This window comes from Pseudorasbora parva, chromosome 20 (assembly GCF_024679245.1).
Source record: "Pseudorasbora parva isolate DD20220531a chromosome 20, ASM2467924v1, whole genome shotgun sequence".
Classification (NCBI taxonomy): domain Eukaryota; kingdom Metazoa; phylum Chordata; class Actinopteri; order Cypriniformes; family Gobionidae; genus Pseudorasbora; species Pseudorasbora parva.
Window position 1 is genome coordinate 2,661,294 of NC_090191.1, and position 23,842 is coordinate 2,685,135.

The window sequence follows — 23,842 nt, forward strand, 5'->3', positions numbered from 1 at the left end:
TTTGAATGGACTCCCTCATGACAGGAGAGGACTCTCATTGTTCACCACTTTTATACATTTAAAACCTTTTTTTTTAAAGATTTTTTTACAGTTTTTCTCCTAATTTCAAAGAATTTTACTCACCCCTGCTATCTCTTCTAAAATCGGCTGTTTGCTGGGATTGCTGGGAGTTGGTGCATACACTCCTCTGCTATGGTATGGACCATCATCTCGCTGTGCCTGACGGTGTTCCAGCTCTGTGTTTCTATAATGCATAGCACTAGTCAAAACCTTTCAGCGGCCGTCATGAAGCTTAAATATTCCATCCCACAGCTGCTAAATTTCAACGACCGCAGATTTCCGGCGTGCATCGCGGTCATTAAGGAACTTGGACTTCTGCGCAGATCTGCATCAGCCATACCATCCATCTGGACCTCCGTCGCACATCTGCAGCGTCATCACAACAGTGTTGCTCTCCGTTTTGGTAACACGGGAATCACTGCGAGATCTCACCAATCTAAACTGGATTGCACGGGAAAAACCGCGAGATCTTTTAGCACAGCGCATGACAGAAAACGTGGAGTGGATTTTAGTGTTTTACGGCCAATAACGAGATTCACCACCCCATCAACGCTCAAAATAGAACTTTTTAATGCACAATGCCTCACAAATAAGTCATCTTTCGTCCAAGACCACATCATTGATAAGAGATTAGACCTTATGTGCTTAATGGAAACATGGCATCAGCCTGCAGTTTACTCAGCACTTAATGATGCCTGTCCTCCTGGTTACAGCTACCTGGAGAAAGCCTGCTACACTGGTCATGGTGGTGGCTTAGCTGTAATTCATAGACAATCATTGGAGCTGTCTTTTCTCCCTCTGCCCACAGTGTCATCATTTGAATACCTTGCTTTTAAATGTAAACCCCCCTTTTTTGACAATACTGCTTATTTATCGGCCCCCAAAAACAAATTCAGTTTTTATCTCTGAGATGCATGACTTTCTCACAACACTCTGCTCTACTTCTGCCAACATTTTAACATTAGGAGATTTTAATATTCATGTAGAGACCCCCTCCTGCCACCTGGCAGCTGAGTTTCTGCAATTATTGGACTGCCTCAATCTCCAACAGCATGTGGATGGACCCACTCATTCTAGGGGGCACACTCTGGACTTGGTCATCTCCAACTCTCCTCATATTAGAAACCTCTTGGTGTATTATCTGGGTGTGTCTGACCACCAGGCAATCTCATTGGAGCTGCCACGCCCCTCTTCCCTTACCAAAGATTCCCATCAAATTTGCTTCAGGAACCTGAAAAAGATTAACCAATACTCTTTAACTACAGCCCTTCAGCAATTCTCCTCTGTTGATCTCTCCTCAGTCTCTGAGTCGGTTGACTTCTACAACTAGTCTCTGAGCAGCCTTTTAGATCTTCACACACCTGTCAAAACTAGAATGGTCACCTTCTCGCGCTCAGCACCCTGGTACACCAGCGAACTGCGGAAGATGAAGACGGTTGGGCGTGTACTTGAGAGGCGTCTCAAGCTCTCAGGACTCACTGTTCATAGGCAAGCCTATAGAGATCATCAGAAGGCCTACGCAAGGTCCTTGACAGATGCTCAGTCACAGTTCTACTCTTGCATCATCAACAATAACCCTGGAAAATCCAAGAAGCTTTTCTCCACTATAAATCACATCCTCAAACCGCAAACTCACTCTTTTTCAGAAGCCACAGAAGAGAGGTGCAATAAGTTCATGACCTTTTTTAGGAACAAAGTAGACAACATCCACTTGCTTCTATCTAGCACCTCCGCTCTGCCTGTCCCGTCTGTTGATCCACAGCCATGGACCTTCCAACATCTCTTCTGCTTCTCCATCATCACACAGCTTGAGGTTGAGGTAATCATCAGAAAAATGAAACCATCCACCTGTGCACTGGATCCTTTTCCTTCAGCCTTGGTAAAATCTAACCTCTGTGTCGTAAGTCCATTTATTACCAAGATTATTAATAATTCCCTCCAGGCTTGCCTTGTTCCCTCATCTATAAAAACTGCTATCATCAGACCACTTCTAAAAAAAACTACTTTAGACCCAGATGTTAATGACAACTACAGGCCCATCTCCAACCTCCCATACCTCTCTAAGGTGCTGGAAAAAGTTGTTGCTGCACAGCTTCAGGTCCATTTGGAGCATAACAATCTTTATGAGAAATTTCAGTCTGGTTTCTGCTCATGACACAGCACAGAAACAGCTTTGGTCAGGGTCACAAACGATCTATTGATGGCGGCAGATGAGGGTTCCCCATCCCTTCTCATCCTCCTGGACTTAACTGCAGCTTTCGATACAGTTGACCATAACATCCTCCTTCACCATTTACATTCCACCATCGGTCTCTCTGACTCGGTCCACAACTGGTTTTCTTCTGATCTCACTGGGAAAACTGAATATGTTGCGTTAGGAGAAGCTACATCCCTGTCACACAATGTCACCTGCGGTGTCCCTCAAGGCTCTGTGCTCGGACCCACCCTGTTCATACTCTACATGCTCCCCCTTGGCCGTCTCATCAACCGGCATGGGATTTCTTTTCACTGCTATGCTGATGACACTCAACTTTACTTTAGGACAAGTTCATCTCCCTCTGCTGACCTCACACCATCCACTTTGATCACTTGCCTGGATGAGATAAAGGCGTGGATGAAGCAAAACTTTCTGCAGCTAAACAGCTCCAAGACTGAAGCTATCCTAGTCGGCACTCCACTTCAGGTCCAGAAGTCCGTTATCACCAGCATTGCTTTCTCTGATCAGGTCATTCCACTTTCCACTTCAGTCACCAATCTGGGGGTCAGAATGGAATCGCAGCTTACTTTTGAAGCGCACATCAAACACCTGTGTAAGACCTCCTTCTTCCACCTCAGAAACATTGCCAAACTTCGTCCCATTCTATCACTGGCAGATGCGGAGAAGCTTGTCCACGCCTTTATCTCCTTCAGGCTGGACTACTGCAATGTGCTCCTTATTGGCATCCCTAGCAAAAATCTCCAGAGGCTGCAGTGTATTCAGAACAGCGCTGCTAGGATCCTCATGAGGGTGCGCAAATACGACCACATAACCCCCATTCTAAAATCACTCCACTGGCTTCCTGTGTCGTTCAGGATCGAGTACTAGATCTCTCTCCTTACGCACCAGTGCATTCATGGTGATGCTCCCTCTGCCCTATGGTCGTGCCGCGCTCCACTTCATTCCTATGGGTGACGTCAAGCGACTTCAACGCTTCAGCACAGCATTCTGGGAAGGCAGCGCTGCATTTGAACCGATTTGAACCATAGACAGTAAGATTTGAGCGCAGAAATGACGGGAAGCGTCACAACATCGCTTCAGTCGTGTCGCAAAAGTGGATCTCCACGGTCACTGCTGTCACAGGACATCACGAAATCAACAAGAAGTGTGTTTTTGACGGAGCGGTCCCAGCGATAAAGGTTCACGGTCGTGCTTTGGAAGCAGGGGGTGAGTAAAACTGCTTCAAATGTCTGTTGTTGTTGGCTATCGTTGCATAAGTAAACATCAGTAAACAACACAATCGTGTATAACGTTAGTTAATTTATCAATGGAGCATGCGATCTATGGTGTGTGTTTAAATACATTTGTTTAGCCTCTTAACTGTCACCAGGGGCGTGGGACTGGGGGGATAAAGGGTACTGAGTAACCAGGGCCCGAGGCGGGGGGGCTTAGAAGTCAGTTTTCTATACATACACATACATGGTACGGGGGCCCAGCAAGATGGTTTGTACCCAGGGCCCAAAATTTGGTGCTACGCCCCTGACTGTCACCCCCCCTTTTTGAGAATAGTCATGAAAATGCACTATCCAAACTTAAAGGGCTGTAATTCATGAATGCTTTGGAATATAGACTTAAGTTTTGGTCTTGATTTAAAGATGCCAATCAACAGATTATTGCTATGGTGTGTGTTTGAATACATTTGTTTAGCTGACCACTATGTCGGTTTGTTTATTGTTAAACCACCCAAACATAAAGCTAGACTAGGGGACGTTCTCATAAAGCGTGCTTCTTCATTCAAATGCTCTAACGTTACTCCACTATATATATATATATATATATATATATATATATATATATATATATAATATACAGATCATGTCACATGTAGCATAGTAGCAATAAGTCAATCAAATCCGTCTAAAGAAGTGATTAAATGAAGCAGGTCTCTCTAGAGTTAACTGTCTCTAACATTGTGAATGGCTAACACATATTGTGCCCTGAGTGCGGCTTTGCTCGCATCTTCTCCAAGCATGAATAACATTTTCTCACTTTCAGTGAAGGATGGAGTCAGTGTTTCAAATCTGAAATCTGCCAGAAATGTTTCTCTTACATTGTGATATTTAGTACAGATGAGTAGAAAGTGTTTGCTGTAGATCACAGTGTCTGCAGATCCTCTGCTCTCTCTCTGTCCATGTTTGTCTAGGTCTTCCTCTCTCTATATCTAGATTCTAGATCATGGTCACTCAATCTGTATTTGGACAGGATTAGTCTTTCTTTCAATTGTTTAATAACTAGATAATTGGCCAGTTTTGTGATTCATCTTGAGTGTCTTCGATTTTGTCAATTTCTTTATAATAGTTTTGGGGTTGTAGCTGTGGTCAGTCGGGAGTTGAGTTTGATGGACTAGTTGAAGAGCTAGAGGAGTTAGAGGATGAGACTCTGCTGAGGTTTCATTACGGAGGAGGGATTTATATCAGACTGAATCAGAATCAGACTGATGTAGTTGATGCCAGAACTTGAATACATCTCTTCTGGATCTCAATGTTCAGCAGGTACAGGACTAATTCAGCCCTGCAGATGGTTGTTGGACGTGCTTCTGTTTCCAATTGTATATTCTCTAATGAAGTTTTATCCAAATTTTTTAAATTCAGTACTGATCCCAAATTTCGCATTCACAGCAGACGATGTACAGCAGATATCTGACCTCTGTGTGGTGTTGTGTGAGGCTGGGGACACTAGAGGGCTCCAGCACTGATGCTGATCATTAATGTAGATGTTGAATAGAGTCTGACTCAGACTGCAGCCCTGCCTAACTCCACATCCCTGCCAGAATTTTAGCTTGAGCCATTGCGTAGCTCTGGTGTTGTGATGGAGGTCCTGTGGTCAGTCTGGACTCTACTGGAGGACGGAGGGTTCTTGGTGGCTGAGAGCTTCTTTTGCAATTCAGATTTCAGATTCAGATTTCAGATTTATACTTTATTGTCCTCAGGAGAGGAAATATGCTTCCACAGACTGTACCAGTGCAACATTCCGCACACATAACATACACATACTTCTCATAATACACAAATTATTGGTCACGAAAATATAAGCATACACAGACGGTATCAGCAGCAAACCTATAAGATGTGAGACTTAATCACTATGTAGATTCGGTGCTCTTATTGCTGAAAGTACAAAACTTTTCCCTAGGCGTGATTTTTTTATGGGGTAGCTGTCTGTATCTCCTGCCTGAGGGAAGAAGGATGAAACATGATTTGAGGGGGTGACTAGGGTTTCGAATAATAGTTTTTGCTCTGCGAATGATAGCAGTGTTAATCAGACCTGTCAAATTGGGAGTTGGCAGACCGATTATTTTTGAACTGGTGTTGGTGATTTTAATTAGCTTATTTCTATTAGTTAAAGAGAGCATGTTAAAATAGCAAGCAGCACAGTACAAAAGAATAGATTCGATGATACTTCGGTAAAGGAGAAGCAAAAGACGTGGTTCAACTGAAAGAGATCTTAGTTTATGTATGACATATAGTCTTTGTTGGCAGCTGTAACAAGTTCGATGAGGTAAGGAAGGAAGAGGACACGGGGGTCGGCAGGACTGTTGATACTTTTTATTATTCTCTTAAACACAAACGTGCACACTTCCTTGTGTGTCTTTAATCTCATGGATCGCTCAGTCTCTGTAATACTTCCGGGTCACGCACTTCCGGCTTCCGGTATTCTCTGAGTCTCGTACCAACAGTCCGACTCTCTCTCTTCTCGGTCTCCGGTTCCGCTGGTGTTTTATCCCGTCTCCGCGCTCATTACTAGAACAAGAGACAGGTGTTATTAATCTGCGTCCAACCCACTCACTTACCGCTCGTCCCGCGGCCCTCTCTCCCGCTGCAGACCTCGCTGAACCACGCCCCCCTTGCCACATACCCCCACCGCCCGACTCAGGCCGGGGAGCCGTCCGGCCTGCAGCCCCCCCCCCCCATTTCTGGAGAGGAAATCGGCCACAGCCATCTGAGCACCCGGCCTGTGGACCACCTTGAACTTAAACGGCTGAAGAGCCAGATACCAACGGGTGATCCGCGCGTTGGTATCCTTCATGCGGTGGAGCCATTGGAGAGGAGCGTGGTCCGAACAGAGAGTGAACTCCCGCCCCAGGAGGTAATAGCGGAGGGTGAGAACGGCCCATCTGATGGCCAAACACTCCTTTTCTATGGTGCTGTACTTAGCTTCTCTCTTGGAGAGCTTACGGCTAATGTACAGCACCGGCCGCTCTCCCCCCTCCACCTCCTGGGCCAGGACTGCGCCCAGCCCCCTGTCCGACGCGTCAGTCTGCAACAAGAAAGGGAGAGAAAAGTCAGGGGAGTGTAACAGCGGCCCGCCACATAGGGCAGCCTTTACTTGGGTAAAAGCCTGTTGACACGGCTCCGTCCACTGGACCGTATCTGGTAGCCCCTTTCTAGTAAGATCAGTCAAAGGGCTGGTGAGGTCCGAATAATTTGGTATAAACCGTCTATAATATCCCGCCAGCCCCAAGAACTGTCTTACCTCCTTTTTGGTCTTGGGCCTCGGACAGGTTGCAATTGCGGCAGTCTTATCAATTTGGGGACGCACCTGCCCATGACCCAAGTGGAAGCCCAGATACCTTACTTCCACCCGCCCAATCGCACACTTCTTCGGATTGGCCGTGAGCCCCGCTCTCCTCAGCGACCTCAGGACCGCCCTCACATGCTGCATATGCCGCTGCCAGTCGTGACTATAAATCACTATGCCATCTAGGTACGCAGCAGCATATGCAGCATGGGGACGCAAAATCCTATCCATGAGTCGCTGGAAGGTTGCGGGCGCCCCGAACAAGCCGAAAGGAAGCGTGACAAATTGGTGTAATCCGAACGGCGTGGTGAAAGCTGTTTTTTCTTTGGACAATGGAGACAAGGGGATCTGCCAATAGCCCTTTGTTAAGTCCAGTGTCGAATAAAATCGAGCCGAGCCTAACCGATCAAGCAATTCGTCAACCCGTGGCATTGGATACGCGTCGAACTTCGACACAGCGTTCACCTTGCGGTAGTCCACACAGAACCTGACCGAGCCGTCCGTTTTGGGGACCAAAACTATCGGGCTCGCCCAGTCACTGTTGGACTCCTCGATTACTCCCATGTCGAGCATTGCGCCTAATTCGTCCTGAACTACTTTTTTCTTGTGTTCAGGCAAGCGATACGGCCGGCTGCGAACTACCACGCCCGGCTCGGTCTCGATATGGTGCTGAATCAAGTCGGTACGTCCCGGTAGGGGCGAGAACACGTCAGCGAACTCCGCTTGCAACTTCGATAAATCAGCGAGTTGTAACGGTGAGAGGTGGTCTCCCCCAGGGGCCAGCGCGACTGATTGCGCCTTAATGCTCGCCTCTGGCCCGAGATCATCCTCTCCCCCGATCACCGTTGCCAACAACACCGATTCCACCTCATTCCACTTTTTCAGCAGATTGAGGTGGTATATTTGACGTGCCCCGTTCCTATCGGATCGTATCACTTCATAATCGAGCTCTCCTATCTGTCGTGCGACCTCAAACGGCCCCTGCCACTTCGACATTAATTTTGAGCTCGAGGTTGGGAGTAGAACGAGCACTTTCTCTCCCGGTGTGAATTTGCGCAGTTTAGTACCCCTGTTATATGACCGGCTCTGGCGGTCCTGGGCTTGCAACAAATTCTCCCTAGATAGCCGCCCCAATGTGTGGAGTTTTGTTCGCAAGTCCATGACGTACTGAATTTCGTTTTTGGCCAACGACGGCCCCTCCTCCCAAGTTTCTCGTAGGACGTCCAGCACCCCCCGTGGCTGACGCCCGTAGAGAAGCTCGAAGGGGGAAAACCCCGTGGAGGCTTGCGGGACCTCGCGCACAGCAAATAAGAGGGGTTCTAACCACCGATCCCAATTCTTGGCGTCTTCTTGTACGAATTTACGGATCATGGATTTAAGAGTGCGATTAAATCGTTCGACCAACCCGTCTGTTTGTGGGTGATAGACGCTGGTTCGAATGGATTTAATGCCCAATAATCCGTACAATTCGCTTAACGTGCGTGACATAAACGCCGTGCCTTGATCAGTGAGGATTTCTTTCGGAATCCCCACCCGGGAGATTAAACGAAACAGTGCGTCCGCAACACTCTTCGCCGAGATGTTGCGGAGAGCCACTGCTTCCGGGTATCGTGTTGCGTAGTCCACGATAACTAGCGCAAAACGATGCCCGCGTGCGGATCGTTCTAATGGCCCGATGAGGTCCATCGCAATTCTCTCGAAGGGGACCTGCATTAATGGAAGGGGGCGCAATGGCGCTTTTGGGGCGGCCAGTGGGTTCACCAACTGACATTCAGGACAAGACGCGCACCACCTGCGCACATTGTCATAAATGCCTGGCCAAAAGAATCGGGTCATTAAACGATTCAGCGTGGCCGCCTGTCCCAGGTGGCCCGCCATCGGGTTAGAATGAGCCGCCTGGAAAAGCATTTCCCGGCGGCTCTTTGGTACTAACAATTGGGTTGTATCCATTTTTGTCTGAGCGTCTTGGGTCACTCGATACAACCTATCTTTAATTATGGCAAAATACGGATACGTGACGGGCAATGCGGGTTGGAGGGACTGACCGTCGATCGTGCGGACCTGCTGAAACGCATGTTTTAGCGTCTCGTCTTGAGACTGCTCCAGAGGGAAGTCATCGCGGTCCGAGAGAATCAGTCTCTCAACCCCGCTCGGTTCCTCTGAAGCCGTTCCCAAGGGCCCCGTATCAGTCTCGCCAACCTGCACTCGCACCGCCCCGTTCCTAGCCTTGTCTTCCCAAGCGGCATCCGCGCACAACGACCCCAATAACGCCGAAAAGGCGGGCCAATTCGTCCCCAGAATTAGCGGATGCCGGAGGTGGGGACTAACCGCCACCTCAACACTATGCTTTTCTCCCCTAAACTGTATCGTGACTGGGACAATCGGATATTCCACCACATCCCCGTGCACACACCGCACCTTAACCACGCGGCTTGTATCCAACGCCCCAGGCTGAATCAGGCTTTGATGGATCGAGGTTTGGTTACATCCTGAATCCACCAAGGCCTGATATGTACCCCCCTTGATACTTACAGGAATTTGGTACTCTCCTGCTTGATCGGGGGTGGTCCGCTGGACGTCCGGGATCCGGATCATTGTTCCGATGTCCATCATCGGACATCGGTCCACAAAATGATCCGGATCCCCGCACCGCCAGCAGGCCAGCCCAGGCCTACCCGCCGCCCCGGCGGCGGGGAGTGGGTTGGAGGCTGAGCGCGGATAGGGGGCGGAACCGGATCCATAGTCACTAGCCGTCCCCAGCGGCCCCGCCCCCCTGGGCGGGACCCGCGAACTCCCAGACGGTCCAGGGCCCATCCCACCCCGGCCTCTGGGGGAAACGCGAGGCGGGCCTGGAGGGCGGGACCTGGGGAGAGGGACAGGTCGAGAGAGAGAGAGAGAAGGGGGAGAGAGAGAGGGAGAAGTTAGTGGGGGTGCGCCGACCCCCGGGCACGCCACCAGGTGGTCCTCCGCCAAATTGATGGCCGTCTCCAGCGACGTGGGCCGGTGGCACTGGACCCACTCGGCGGTTTTCCTGGGGAGCCGAGTGATGAACTGCTCCAGCACCACCAGATCGACGACATGGTCCACGTCGCTGCCGCCGGCCAGCAGCCATCTGCGGCACTCGTCCCGGAGCTGTTGGGCCAAGGCGAAGGGTCGACCGGACTCGCCCCACTCCAGGGAGCGGAAACGCTGGCGGTGTTGTTCTGGGGTCCGGCCGACCCGCTGAAGAATGGCCCGCTTCAGGTCATCGTAGTCCAGGAGGTTCGCAACCGGTAGATGTTGCGCGGCCGCCTGGGCTTCGCCGGATAGCAGTGGAATGAGGCGCACCGGCCACTGTGCCCGGGGCCATCCGCAGGCCTCCGCGGCTTTTTGAAAGAGGTCCACGAAGGCCTCGGGGTCGTCCTCCGGCCCCATCTTTTGTAGGGGCACGTGTACCGGTGCGCTGGCCCGCCCAGCGGCCTCGGCGCGAACCTCCCGGTCCATCCAGCTCCGGAACTGCTCGCGGTCCTCTTGCTGGCCTTGGACTATGGCCGCGAAGCGGCGCTCCTGTTCAGTCCGAAGGTCCAGCAACGCCGTGTGATGTTCCTGGTGGAGGGCCGCGAGCGAGGTGATGATCTCCGCAAATGGCGAGGCGGAGGGCGTTGTCATGGCGGCGGCTCTGTCCTGCTTCCTTCCCGGGTTTCGGCACCAGTGTAACAAGTTCGATGAGGTAAGGAAGGAAGAGGACACGGGGGTCGGCAGGACTGTTGATACTTTTTATTATTCTCTTAAACACAAACGTGCACACTTCCTTGTGTGTCTTTAATCTCATGGATCGCTCAGTCTCTGTAATACTTCCGGGTCACGCACTTCCGGCTTCCGGTATTCTCTGAGTCTCGTACCAACAGTCCGACTCTCTCTCTTCTCGGTCTCCGGTTCCGCTGGTGTTTTATCCCGTCTCCGCGCTCATTACTAGAACAAGAGACAGGTGTTATTAATCTGCGTCCAACCCACTCACTTACCGCTCGTCCCGCGGCCCTCTCTCCCGCTGCAGACCTCGCTGAACCACGCCCCCCTTGCCACAGCAGCGTTTCTGAATGTCTGTGACGTGTTGGTCAAAACTCAATTTTTTGTCCATGATAATGCCTAGATACCTGAAACTGTTGACAATTTCCACTGATTGGCCGTTAATGGAGATAGGGCAGTGAGAGGTGGCGAGATTCCGACGTGTGTCAATAATCAACTCCTTGGTCTTTGTAATATTAAGGAGGAGATGACTATCCATGCACCATTGGCTAAAATGAGCAACAGATTGGTGGTATGCGGAATCTGAATCCTTGCCCGTGAGAAGAGCGAGTATGGCTGTGTCATCCGAATATTTAAAGTATTTTATAACGGGGGACGGGCTCTGGCAATCGTTTGTGTATAATGTGTAAAGAAAAGGACTAAGTACACAGCCTTGAGGGGATCCTGTGTTAACAGTAATGGTGGCGGATGTCGTACTACCTACCCTTACCGCCTGCGGTCTGTCACTGAGGAAACTATAGATCCAGTGAATTAAAAGAGGTGGCACATGAAGATAAAAAGAATCCTGGCATAGTGGCCAGGGGAGTCCAAATGTTGGAGACGAGTATGAAGAAGAGATGCGATAGCATCCTCTGTTCCTCTATCGGCCTTGTAGGCAAACTGGTAAGGATCCTGGTGTGGGCAGACGACCGGAAGCATGGAGTTCAGTACCAGTTTCTCAAGGCATTTTGCTATTATGGAAGTGAGTGCTACCGGTCTGTAATGATTCAGTTCAGAGGGACAAGGTTTCTTGGGGACAGGGATGATGGTAGCTGTTTTCCAGAGAGTAGGGACAGTTGCTGTTTGTAGTGACAACTTAAAGAGTGAATGAAGAACAGGAGAAAGCTCCAGGGCACAGTTCTTAAGAAGCCTGCCAGTTATCCCATCTGGGCCGGGAGTTTTGCCAGTTTTGCACCTCCGGAGCTGCTGGTAAACATCTACTACCGTTAAGAAAACAAAATATGGCTGCCCAGTGATGGGTAAACCCCTGAGCAGTCTTTCACATTCGGTAGTACAGTTGAGGATATCAAACCTGGCAAAAAAATTATTCAGGTCTTTAGTGAATAAATTAAGATCAGAAGGCATAGGAACACTGATTCTTGAAGTCGTTCCAGTAAGAGTTTTTATTTTCTGAAATGCCTGTCTTGTATTCATGCTACTAAAATCTTGTTCCAATTTCTCCTTATATGCAAGTTTTGCCTTTTTAATCTCATTTTTCACAGAGCGGTTAATGTCTTTTAATAAAATCCAGTCTTTGCAATGAAATGCTTGTTGTTTCTTCTTGAGTTTGTTTTATTTGGTGGGCCATCCATGGTCTGGAATTAGGGTATTTTCTTACAATTTTGACTGGAATAGTGGTTGACATACAAAACTTAATATAGTCAGTTATTATCATCGTTTTTTTATCCAAGTCACCATCAAAAATGCTCCAATCTGTGCATGCTAATGACCCCTGCAGCTGCGCAGTTGCATCTTCTGACCACTGGGTGATGCTGTAGATGGTTGGCTTTTCCCTCTTCAGTAGTTGTTTATATTGTGGTACCAGAAAAACAATATTGTGGTCTGCAGAGCCTAATGGAGGCTGTACGTGAGCTGAGTAAGCATTGTCAATGTTCCCATAGCACAAGTCTAACACCTTATCCTTCCTTGTGGGGGTATTCACATACTGTTTAAAAGATGGAAGGATGCTGTGCAACCTACAGGTATTAAAATCCCCCATAATAAAGACTGGAGCATCAGGATATTTACTCAGCATAGAGTGAGTGCTCTGGACTACTAGCTCAGATGCTGTGTCGGTATTAACACCAGGCGGAATATAAACACAGCTAATAACCACCGTGGGATATTCCCGCGGGAGGTAGTATGGACGAAGCGAAAGCGTCAGCATTTCAATGTCAGGTGTGCAGACCCTGTCATGGATCTTGATGTTATTACACCAGCGGTTGTTAATATAAACACAGACCCCTCCACCCCTCTCCTTACCGGAATCGCTAGTTCGATCTGCTCTGATGATTGTGAAATTTTCCAGACTAACTTCTTCGTCTGAAACAGAGTTGTTCAGCCATGTCTCGGACAACGCAATGATACAGGCCTCCCTAAAGGCTTTCTCCCTTCGACATCTGCAATGAAGGATATCCATCTTATTACAGAGAGATTGTACGTTAGCCATCACAACCGAAGGAAGGGGGGGTTGAAAGGACGCCTCCGTAACCTGGCGCGTACCCCTCCTCGCTTCCCTCGTTTCTTCGGCTTGCCCAAGATGTCAGCTGGAATTACGTCCAATGGTATTAGACTAGATGTAGCGGCGCTCCGAAGAGCGAGGAGATCTTGACGAGAGTAGATAAGTTTGTTGCTGCAATACACATCCGGGTGGCACGCTGCACACCTGAGGTTACAGGTGATCAGGAAAAGGATCACCAGAGAAGAGTGAGAATTGGTTTTCTGCTGTTTCTTGGTGTGTTTCCGAGGGCTGTCCTTTTTAGAAGACTTTCACTCCTTGCTTTTTGAGATGTAAATGGTCATACATATGAAGAGGCTGTATGTCTTTGTGATGGGTGAGATGTACATTAGGAATAAGGATGCGGCTTCTGGAGAGTTCCGCATAATTTCAACGGATCACGTGGAATGGCGGATCAGCGCGTGGCTTTAGTGTAGACAAGGTTATTTTAGCCTCTGGGAAACCTTCATGGCCCCTAGATAGTTTGCCCCTGTCTGAATAAGGGCGTGCTTATAATTTTAATATGGGTTTCTCTCAGACAGGATATGAAAAGTGCTTCATCACTCAGTTCATATTTAGTTTGCTGAAGTTCCTTTGTCATCCCTTCTATGTGTCTCTGCAGATATTCAATTTCTTGTCTTAAATTATTTGTTGGGTGTCAGCTGTTTCATGGTGTTGTCTTTCAGGTGGGATCGTATCAGTGGGGCTGTTTTCAGTGTAGAAGAGCAGGTTGGTCATGACACAGTGATGTTGTTCAGCAAACAGTGTTTCAGGCCTTTGATTCATCGTGTAATTATCTTCTCTTGAACTTCAAAAACCTGTCTTAATTCCACAAGAATGGTGGTTTCTGAACACCACTGCCACTTCACAAAAAAAAAAAAAAAAAAATATATATATATATATATATATATATATATATATATATATATATATATATATATATATATATATATGACTCGTATATAAGTATATACATCTGACCCGTAACGTAACAGAAATCAGGGACACAAGTCAGCAGCACTACTTTCGAGCAAAATGAGAAAGAAGCGGGGGTTTTTTCTAAATAGGTGATTTTCGTTTTTTTGCAGATTCTGTTATTTGAAATCACGAAGAAGCCTCTCCGTGTTTGAGAAAGCAGTATTGGTATATTTAAAAGACATTTTGAGGTTGAAATCGGCTTGTTTTTCGGAGGTTCTAGTTCGCAGTAGGGGCGTGTCATTGTCTGTGTGTATTTGCATAACTGGATACGCCGGGATGAGGGCTTTATACCGGACTGACTCTGGGTCAGACTGATGCAGGTGATGCCAAAACTGAACACATCTCTTCTGAATCTCGATGTTCAGGGGGTACAGGCCTATTTCAGCCCTGCAGGCCGCGTTGGACGTGTTTCTGTGAACCCCTAAAATGTTTTTGGCAATTTCCAATTGTAGTTTTTCTACTGAAGTTTTATCCCATTTTTTAAAATTCAATACTGATCTCCAAATTTCACATCCATATAAAATAATTGGTTTAATTATTGAATTATATAATTTTATCCAAGTTTTTATAGGTATTTTTAAGTGACCGCATCGATTCTTTAGCTGCGAAAAAAGAGTGGCAGGACATGCAAATTATTGGACATTATTGGCCTGAATCCACTTGAAGAAGTTTGGACTGCTCTCTCAGTAGCTGCGTTTCCATTACAGATTTGCACAAAACCTTTGCGATATTTAGGCTGCTAAATGTCAATAAAGAACTATTGCGAAATGAAGGCATTTCCATTAACCGCTGTTAAGCGTCTAAAACGTTTTTCCCCCCTGATAAGTAATTCCAAAAAAGTATGCAACGTATGTTGGTAAGTTTGTGTATATCCCAGCACCACAATAGCCACTATTTTAGGCATGTTATCCACACATTCATTCAAATTTAAATATCTAAATGTTTGAATTTGCATGGTGGTAACTCAAATGTGTTTTGTTTCTTTTTTTGTTATTTTGGCTTGGAATTTCTTTTGTTAGAAATATGAACTGAATTTAGAAATGTTTTTAAAGTTACAAATTTTGCGTTAAATAAACAAAATATTTTTTTGAAATGAAGACAGCATTTAAAATGAGTGCATTCAAAATAATCTGTTCTCTGAATCAACAACCTTTGTGAGTTTACACAAATAAAAGTAGACAATTTATAGTTTATAATTATGTCTTGAACATATCTGTATGGCTAAAATGTCTATTATATTGTGACAGGGCCGGACTGGGACACAATTTCAGGCCCGGAAATCCTACACCCATCCAGGCCAATATGCACCCAAAATAAAATGTAGAAACACAGACAACCCTATTTTTACCTAAATAATTAAAGGCTTGATTTCGAACCCTCACTTCCCTTTTCCTTTTCTTAATTTTCCATAATATCTTAAAAGTCTAATAAAGTCTTCATCTATTTTAGTACAAATCAAAGTATTATATTTAAGGCAAAATGTTGTTTTTATGTTAAAAATTGTTTTGTTAAATATCCAAAATTTAGCAACACGATATTGCATACAATATGTAAAAAAGAAAGTTTTCTTATTTTGCTTCTACTTCAACTGGCTGAATTCTTTTGATTAAAAAGGGGGCGGAAAGTTTTAAGCCTCACAACTGGGCAGACATAGGGTGTGTCTCAATCAGCTCCGTAGTTTAGTAGAGGACTAATTCCCCTAAAACCCCATGGACTAATTCCCTGATCAGTGCCCTGCCTACCAAACTAGTTAGCTGATTGACTAAAACCCTGGCGGCTACGTGTTCTTAGAATGAACACAAAACGTCAAACTTTGATGTTTATGGAAACTCACCCCATAAGAAACAGAAACGTATTCTTGCAGATCTCATTGCCTCTAATGAAATAAGTCGTTCGGGCTGTCCGGTCCTACATTCTGTTTGTCTTCTATATTATCTACTTGTAGTTAGACTTTCCTATACCTACTTATTGTTATTATTTTAATTTTAATCGTTAGCATCGTATCACTTGCTAAAACCCCCATTAGGACATTTAGATGGTAATGTTAGCATCTGCTATCCTTTATTATTAATATGTAGTCCAGTTGTATCCGTTGCGTCTGTCATTACTATGCATTATGCAACCATGTAGCTTTACAAAGGGAGCTTTACAAGGGGTATGGCTCATCTGAATGAGATGTAAATGAGCCATATTGTCACTCCCAGCAGGTGAAAACAGGTGAGAACTGCAAAATTTTAGAGACCGTTTTGTCCAGTTTAATCTTTGTTAAATGCCTACACTCAAATGGCCACTTTTCTAAATATTATCAGATTTCCATGTGTTACACATCGTTGGAAAGCTTGGAGACTACACTTTCAGAATTGTGAAATAACTTAAAATGCCCCAGAACTGACTTGTGTCCCTACTGTCCGTGACTGACAAGCTGTCAAAATTAACGTGTTAACGAAAATTAATTTTAACAGCAAATTCATTTTAAAATTAAGAGACCCCTGCAATATTTTCTTAAATCAGCATTTCTACAAGTATGGAAGTCATTCCATTCCAATGTCTGTTGAATTCCAACACAGGCACACCTCATACTGATCACTTGAACCAAAACTTATTTAATAAGGAAACGTATAAAAAAAAAAAAAATTGTGGTCATCACTATCTTCTCCATCACACTCTTGCAGTAGGACCAGCTGGATGGAAAAAACAGTGCTTGTAGTACGTCAAAAGTAATTGGAATAATAATAAAAAAACAACTATTGACCATGCCAAAACAGTTGAAAAGGAAAGTTTTGAGTGAGGAAAAGAAGGGTTAAATTCTGGGTTTATTGGCAGAGGGATACAGTGAGCGTAGAGTTGATTCCATCCTTAACTTCAAAGATGGTGGTTCATAAGAACAAGGTCAAGTCAAGGAGCAGACATTTGGGACAAACGACTCTACACTGACCGGCAACTCATTCGAATATCACTCAACAACCGTAGGATGACCTCAGATGGCCTACAAAAAAATGGCAAAAGGCAGCTGGGGTGAATTGCACTGCGAGGATGGTTCAAAACCGGCTCCATGGCTGAGGCTAGAAAAAAGCTCTTCATTAATGAGAAGCAAAGAAGAGCTAGGCTGAGGTTTGCAAGAGACCATAAGGCTTGGGCTGTAGAGGACAGGAGTAAGGTTATCTTCTCTGATAAGTCAAATTTTCATCTTTGTCCAACACCTGGTTGTCTAATGGTTAGACGGAGGCCTAGAGAGGCCTACAAGCTACAGTGTCTCGTACCAGTGTCTCGTATTTTGAAATTTGGTGGAGGATCGGTGATGATCTGGAGATGCTTCAGCAAGGCTGGAATCGGGCAGATTTGTTTTTGTGAAGGGTGCATGAATCAAACCACGTACAAAGTTGTCCTGGAAGAAAATTTGCGGCTCTGACAGTGTTCCCCAACTCAGAGGACTGGTTTTTCCAGCAGGACAATGCTCCATGCCACACAGACAGGTCAATCAAGGTGCGTATGGAGGACCACCAGATCAAGACCTTGACCCTGATCAATCTCCAGACCTAAACCCCATTGAAAACCTCTGGAATGTGATCAAGAGGAAGCTGGATGGTCACAAGCCATCAAACTAAATCTGAGCTGCGTGAATTTTTGTACCAATTTTTGTGTCTCAGTTAATTAGCACAGTACACAATTTTTAAAAAATTTTTTGGGGACAAACAAACAAAAATTAATGGATAGTTAAGTGCTATTCTTTATTGGTCAGGTGCAATTGGAAAAGATGTGTCTTAAGATGTTTTTTAAAAATGGCTACAGACTTGGCAGCACGAATTGAGATTGGCAGTTCATTCCACCAGGTGAGACTGGTCCAGGAAAATGTCTGCGAGAGCGATTTCATGCCTCTTTGGGATGGAACCACGAGGCGTCACTCACTTGCAGAACGCAAGCTTCTGGAGGGTGTGTAAGTCTGAGCAAGCGAGTTTAGGTATATTGGTGCAGAGCCAGTGGTTGTTTTGTAGGCGAGAACTAGTGCCTTGAATTTGATGCGAGCAGCCATTGGAAACCAGTGCAATCTGATGAAGAGAGGCGTAACATGCGCTCTCTTCAGCTCATTAAAGACCACTCTCGCCGCTGCATTCTGGATCAGCTGCAAGGGTTTGGTAGTGCATGCTGGAAGCCCAGCCAGAAGAGCATTACAATAGTCCAGTCTGGAGAGAACAAGAGCTTGAACCAGGAGTTGTGCAGCCTGTTCTGATAGGAAGGGTCTAATCTTTCTAATGTTGTATAAAGCTGTTGCAGTAATGTGGTCAGTGAAGTTTAACTGGTCATCAATCACAACTCCAAGGTTCCTGGCTGTCCTGGATGGAGTTCTGGTTGATGATCCAAGCTGAATGGAGAAATTTTGATGAAGTGCTGGGTTGGTTGAGAAAACAAGTAATTCTGTCTTTGCAAGATTGAGTTGAAGGTAATGCTCCTTCATCCAGTCAGAAATGTCTGTCAGACAGGCAGCGATACGAACACTGACTGTAGGATCATCTGGTTGAAATGAGAAGTAGAGTTGAGTGTCATCCGCATAGCAGTGATAGGAGAAGCCATGTTTCTGAATGACAGAGCCCAATGATGACATGTTGATGGAGAAGAGAAGGGGTCCAAGCACTGAGCCCTGGGGAACCCCAGTAGCTAGATGATGTGATTTAGACACTTCACCTCTCCATGACAGCCTGTAGGACCTACCAGAGAGATAAGACCTGAACCACTGGAGAGCAGTTCCTGAGATCTCCGTCGTCTTAAGTGTTGACAGGAGGATCTGGTGGTTAACTGTGTAAAAAGCAGCAGACAGATCCAGCAGGATGAGCACTGAGGATTTGGAAGCTGCTTTTGCCAGTCTCAGTGCCTCAAGTTACCGAGAGCAAGGCAGTCTCAGTCGAATGGCCGCTTTTGAAGCCGGATTGGTTGTTGTCCAGGAGGTTGTTCTGTTCAAGAAACACAGAGTTGATTGAACATAACTCGCTCAAGTGTCTTTGCAATGAAAGGCAGAAGGGATACCGGAATACCGAATTTTCTGAAAGTGCTGGATTCAGAGAGGGTTTCTTAAGCAGTGGGGTTACCCGAGCCTGCTTAAATGCTGTGGGAAAGGTTCCTGTGTGAAGAGAAGTTTTGACAATGTGAGTGAGTGCAGGAGTGATTGAAGAAGAAATGGCCTGAAGGAGGTGAGTGGGTATAGGATCAAGTGGACAGGTAGTAGGGTGATTGGAAAGGATGAGTTTAGAAATATCTGCCTCGGAGAGTGGAGAGAAGGATGGAAGCGTGTTCATGTTAGTTGTTGAGATGTGCGTGTCAGTTTGTGGTGAGAAAAACTGGTTGCTGATGAGAGATGTTTTGTTTGTGAAAAATGATGCAAAGTCATCAGCTGTAAGAGTTGATGAAGGAGGGGGAGGAGGAGGACAAAGGAGAGAGGAGAATGTTTTAGAGTGTGCGAGAGTCAGAGCAATTGTTGATTTTGCTGTGGTAGTATGTTGTTTTAGCAGTGGAGACATTTGTAGAGAAAGAAGAGAGAAGAGACTGATACAAGGTAAGGTCAGTATAGTTTTTAGATTTCCGCCATTTCCTCTCTGCCGCCCTGACTCCAGAGCGATGTTCGCGGAGAACATCAGACAGCCAGGGGGTAGATGGGGTGGGGCGAGCTGGTCTGGATGAAAGGGGGCAAAAACTGTCTAAGGAGGATGTTAGAGTGGAGCAAAGAGTGTCAGTAGCACTGTTAGTGTCCAGTGCTGAGAACTGAGCAGGTGGAGGGAGTGAAGAGGAAACCATAGTGGATAGGCAAGAGGGAGAGAGTGAGCGTAGATTACGCCGAAAGCTAATCTGTGTAGGAGAGCGTGTTGTATCCGGAGTCAGTATGAGGTTAAGAGCGATGAGAAAGTGGTCTGAGGTGTGTAATATAGACCAACTGTGGTGGGAGAGAGGATGCTCAGGTCAAGGGTAGACAGACGACACAGGAACCAGGGCGGAGCTGATGGAGGGAGGACTCATGGAAGAGACAGGCTAATGACTTCAGGGGGCCGACTAACAGATGCTGGAGGAGGTGCTAGTGGAGGCCACAGTCTTGCTGCAGAGCCAGAGAAATTAAGAAACAAGGTGAGGGCGGGTCGATGAATGACCAAGACGAAATCGGAGGGACGAAAGAAATATCTTGAGGGTCACATCGTTCCACGGCACCTGGTCTGCAAGTTCGAGGAACTTCTTGATATATTCCTCAATGGGTCGGTGGTCCTGGGAGATGGAGAGTAGCAGATTGGCTGGGCTCTGTGGGATAAGGAAGATGACCATCACACTGTTATGGATCCTGTCTTCCGTTACAGAAGCACACTCGGAGACAGAGAGAATGCAGTGCAAGGGGGATTTATTGACAACACTTAAGTAAATCAGATGAATGCAGGTAAGTCATGGGAATCTTGCAAACGGTTGGAGTGAGGAAGGGACTAAGCAGTCCAATCTAAAGAATCTTTCAATGATGTGAGAGCATGGACGGAGAGGGATCAGTCAAGAAGCACAAACCTTGTTGGAACTGTCTGGAGAAGGGAGATCGCTGGAAGTTAACTTAGTTTGCACAGTTTGGTCACTTAGAACATCGTCTGGAGAGTACGAGAAGTGTCACTTCACACAAACGAGACCGGACCCCTGACTGAGGTGAGGTGTGTGCTTAAGTAGTGGCGGGCTGGGTATGTAAACAAGGTGCAGGTATGAGTGATTATGAATTGCATGCCGGAGAGGGTGAGGAGGGATGATGGGAAATGTTGCAATGACATGGTGGATGTGATAGTCACATTAGTTGCCACCGCTGGGGAAGCAGCCCTGGTACACACATACGCACATACATAATGATTTTATTCATTACCTGTCACGTTCCTCCCTGCCGTTGCCACTATCAGAGGGACGGGTGCACACAGCAATACTGATAGCACATGGACAAACACCCATTTCTCCATTCTCTCCTCCATATCCATTTCCTGGTAATTTCATACACTTACACTGCCCATTCTTATTGTTTAGTCTCAGTGGTATTTGTCTGTGTGCAGTGTAGTCAGTCTTCCTGCGGGAAGCTGCGCTGGCCAAACCGAACGAGTGAGTGGCGTCCGCTTATGACATCACAGCCTGGGTCGTGCTAGCGCGGTTCCACCAGAAGCTGGCGAAACATTTACATTTAATCATTTAGCAGACGCTTTTATCCAAAGCGACTTACAAAAAAGGGTAGAGCAATAGAAGCAACGAAACAAACAAGGCCAACAACCTGTAAGAGCTGTAAGAAATCTCAATTAATTAGCACAGTACACAACTTTTTTTTATTTATTTTTTTTTTTTTTTTTTTATATGTACCTGGAAATGGTATAGCCCAAAAAGGGGCGGAGTTTGGCCTATATAAACCCAGGCCAAACCTAAAGACAGGACTTGTTTTACCAAGTCAATGAGTGCTACTGTGGTGCCTCAGCAAAACCAAGTAGTTTGTATACTGTGGATACCTGATTGGCTTGTATATAGACCTATATTCTTTTGAGTATTTTTCTTATTTTATTTATTTATTTATTTATTTTGGATTGACAATTTTTTTGGACACTTGTTCATATTCTTCACTGTAGACGAACCTCTCTGACACTGTAAATAAATAGCACATTGCACAAAAGTGCTTTTGCGAGTGCGCCATCATCTTTACATTCCTTTGTGGACCATATCATTAATATCCAAACCACTTCAATAACGACTGTGGCAGTGTCCTAACCACATAGAATCCAAACATAATGAGTTTGGAAATTGTCCTAAAGAACGGAAATGGTTATATTGAGAAAAGATTCTGTGATTAAATATAATAATAATAATAATAATAAGTTTTATTTATATAGCGCCTTTCCAGAGCTCAAGGACACTTTACAATAAACAAACAACAATAAAGCCAAGTGACAAACAGAGTAGACAGAACAACAGTAGGCAAGAGTGAGGAGAAAAAAAAACAAAGAAAAAAAAATCATCTTTAAGACCTATAACATTCAGAAAAGAGGTGTGTTTTGAGCATGGATTTGAAATCAGAGATAGTGGCAACAAAACGGAGTGGTCGGGGTAGAGAGTTCCATAATTTGGGTGCTATTACACTGAATCATCTGCCCCCCATTGAAGCAAGGCGATGCCGAGGGACAACGAGAAAGTTGGAATCAGCAGATCGTAGAGAGCGAGTAGGGTTGAAGGGGAGAAGCAAGTTACAGAGGTAAGGGGGAGCAAGGCCGTGCAGAGACTTAAAAGTGAGAAGAAGAATTTTGAATTTAATACGGCAAGACACAGGAAGCCAGTGAAGATCATGCAGAATTGGGGAAATATGAGCAGAACGTTTGGTGTGTGTGAGTAGTCTGGCAGCAGAGTTTTGAATATATTGTAATTTTGAAATGGAGCTAGCTGGTAGGCCAATGAAAAGTGCATTGCAGTAATCAAGACGTGATGTGACAAATGCATGGATGAGTGTTTCAGCATCAGAGATACTGATAAAGGGACAGAGTTGAGCGATGCGACGTAGATGAAAGAATGCTAATTTGGTGACGGAATTAATGTGAGAGTGGAAAGATAAAGAGGAGTCAAAAATTACACCAAGATTTTTAACAGTAGTAGATGGTTTGATAAGAGTGCCAGCAGTCTCACAGGTGAAGTTGGTGGGAATTTTATTAGTGAGTGATGGAGGTCCAGTGAAAATAATCTCAGTTTTGTCCATGTTGAGTTTTAGAAAATTTGAATGAAGCCAATGTTTTATTTCATGTACACAAGCAGAGATTTTGTCGGTTGTGAATGATAAAGTGGATGTACAGGTAGTGTATAATTGAATGTCGTCAGCGTAAAAATGATATTTAAAACCATGACGGCGTAGGATCTCACCAAGAGGTATGATATAGATTATAAATAATAGTGGCCCAAGAACGGATCCCTGAGGGACACCTTGCTTCAGGGGGACAGTGTGTGAGCGGAAATTCTGAAGAGAAACGTAGAACAGTCTGTCAGAGAGATAGGAGGAGAACCAGGAAAGAGCAGCACCAGAAATACCCACATCCGAAAGGCGAAGAATGAGTAGTTGATGGGAGATGGTATCGAAGGCTGAGCTGAGGTCAAGCAGCAAAAGCATGGATAGAGAACCAGAATCACCAGAGAGAAGCAAATCATTAAGTACCTTAACTAGAGCAGTTTCAGTACTATGCAAAGGGCAGAAACCAGATTGAAAAGGATCGAAAAGATTATTTTCAACTAGAAAAGACTGAAGCTGGGTGGCAACAGTACTTTCCAGTAATTTGGCTATGAAGGGGAGATTTGAAATGGGACGATAATTAGATAAAACTGTGGGATCAAGGTTGGGTTTCTTGAGAACGGGGGTAACAGCTGCAGTTTTGAGTGATGGAGGTAATGAAGCAGAGGTAAGAGATGCGTTGATGAAATGAGAGATAGGTGCAGAAATGACTGAATGGCAACGTTTTAGCAGAGTAGTGGGAGCAGGGTCGAGATGACAAGATGTAGGGTTAGATTTCAAAATTAACTCGGAGACAGAAGAGGGAGTAGACAGAGAAAAAAGCAGCAAGGATTGACCAGGTTGATTCGGCAGATAACTAGTGTTAGTGGCATCATTAAAGAGATACTGGTTTACGGCATCTGTCTTTTCAAGCATGTGAGCTAAAAATGAAGTACAGAGTTCATCAGAAGCTAGAGCAGCATGAGACGGAGGTTTGATAAGTTTATTTATTGAGTTGAATAATGCTTTTGGCCTGTTGCTT

General features: G+C 45.6%; 1 protein-coding gene across 2 annotated transcripts in view; it reads left to right on the forward strand.

Moving 5' to 3' along the window:
- The window catches only part of LOC137049289 (gastrula zinc finger protein XlCGF57.1-like), a 29,046-nt gene that overhangs the window by 924 nt on the left and 4,280 nt on the right, over positions 1–23,842 (forward strand). The gene's annotated exons all lie outside the window — the stretch shown is intronic.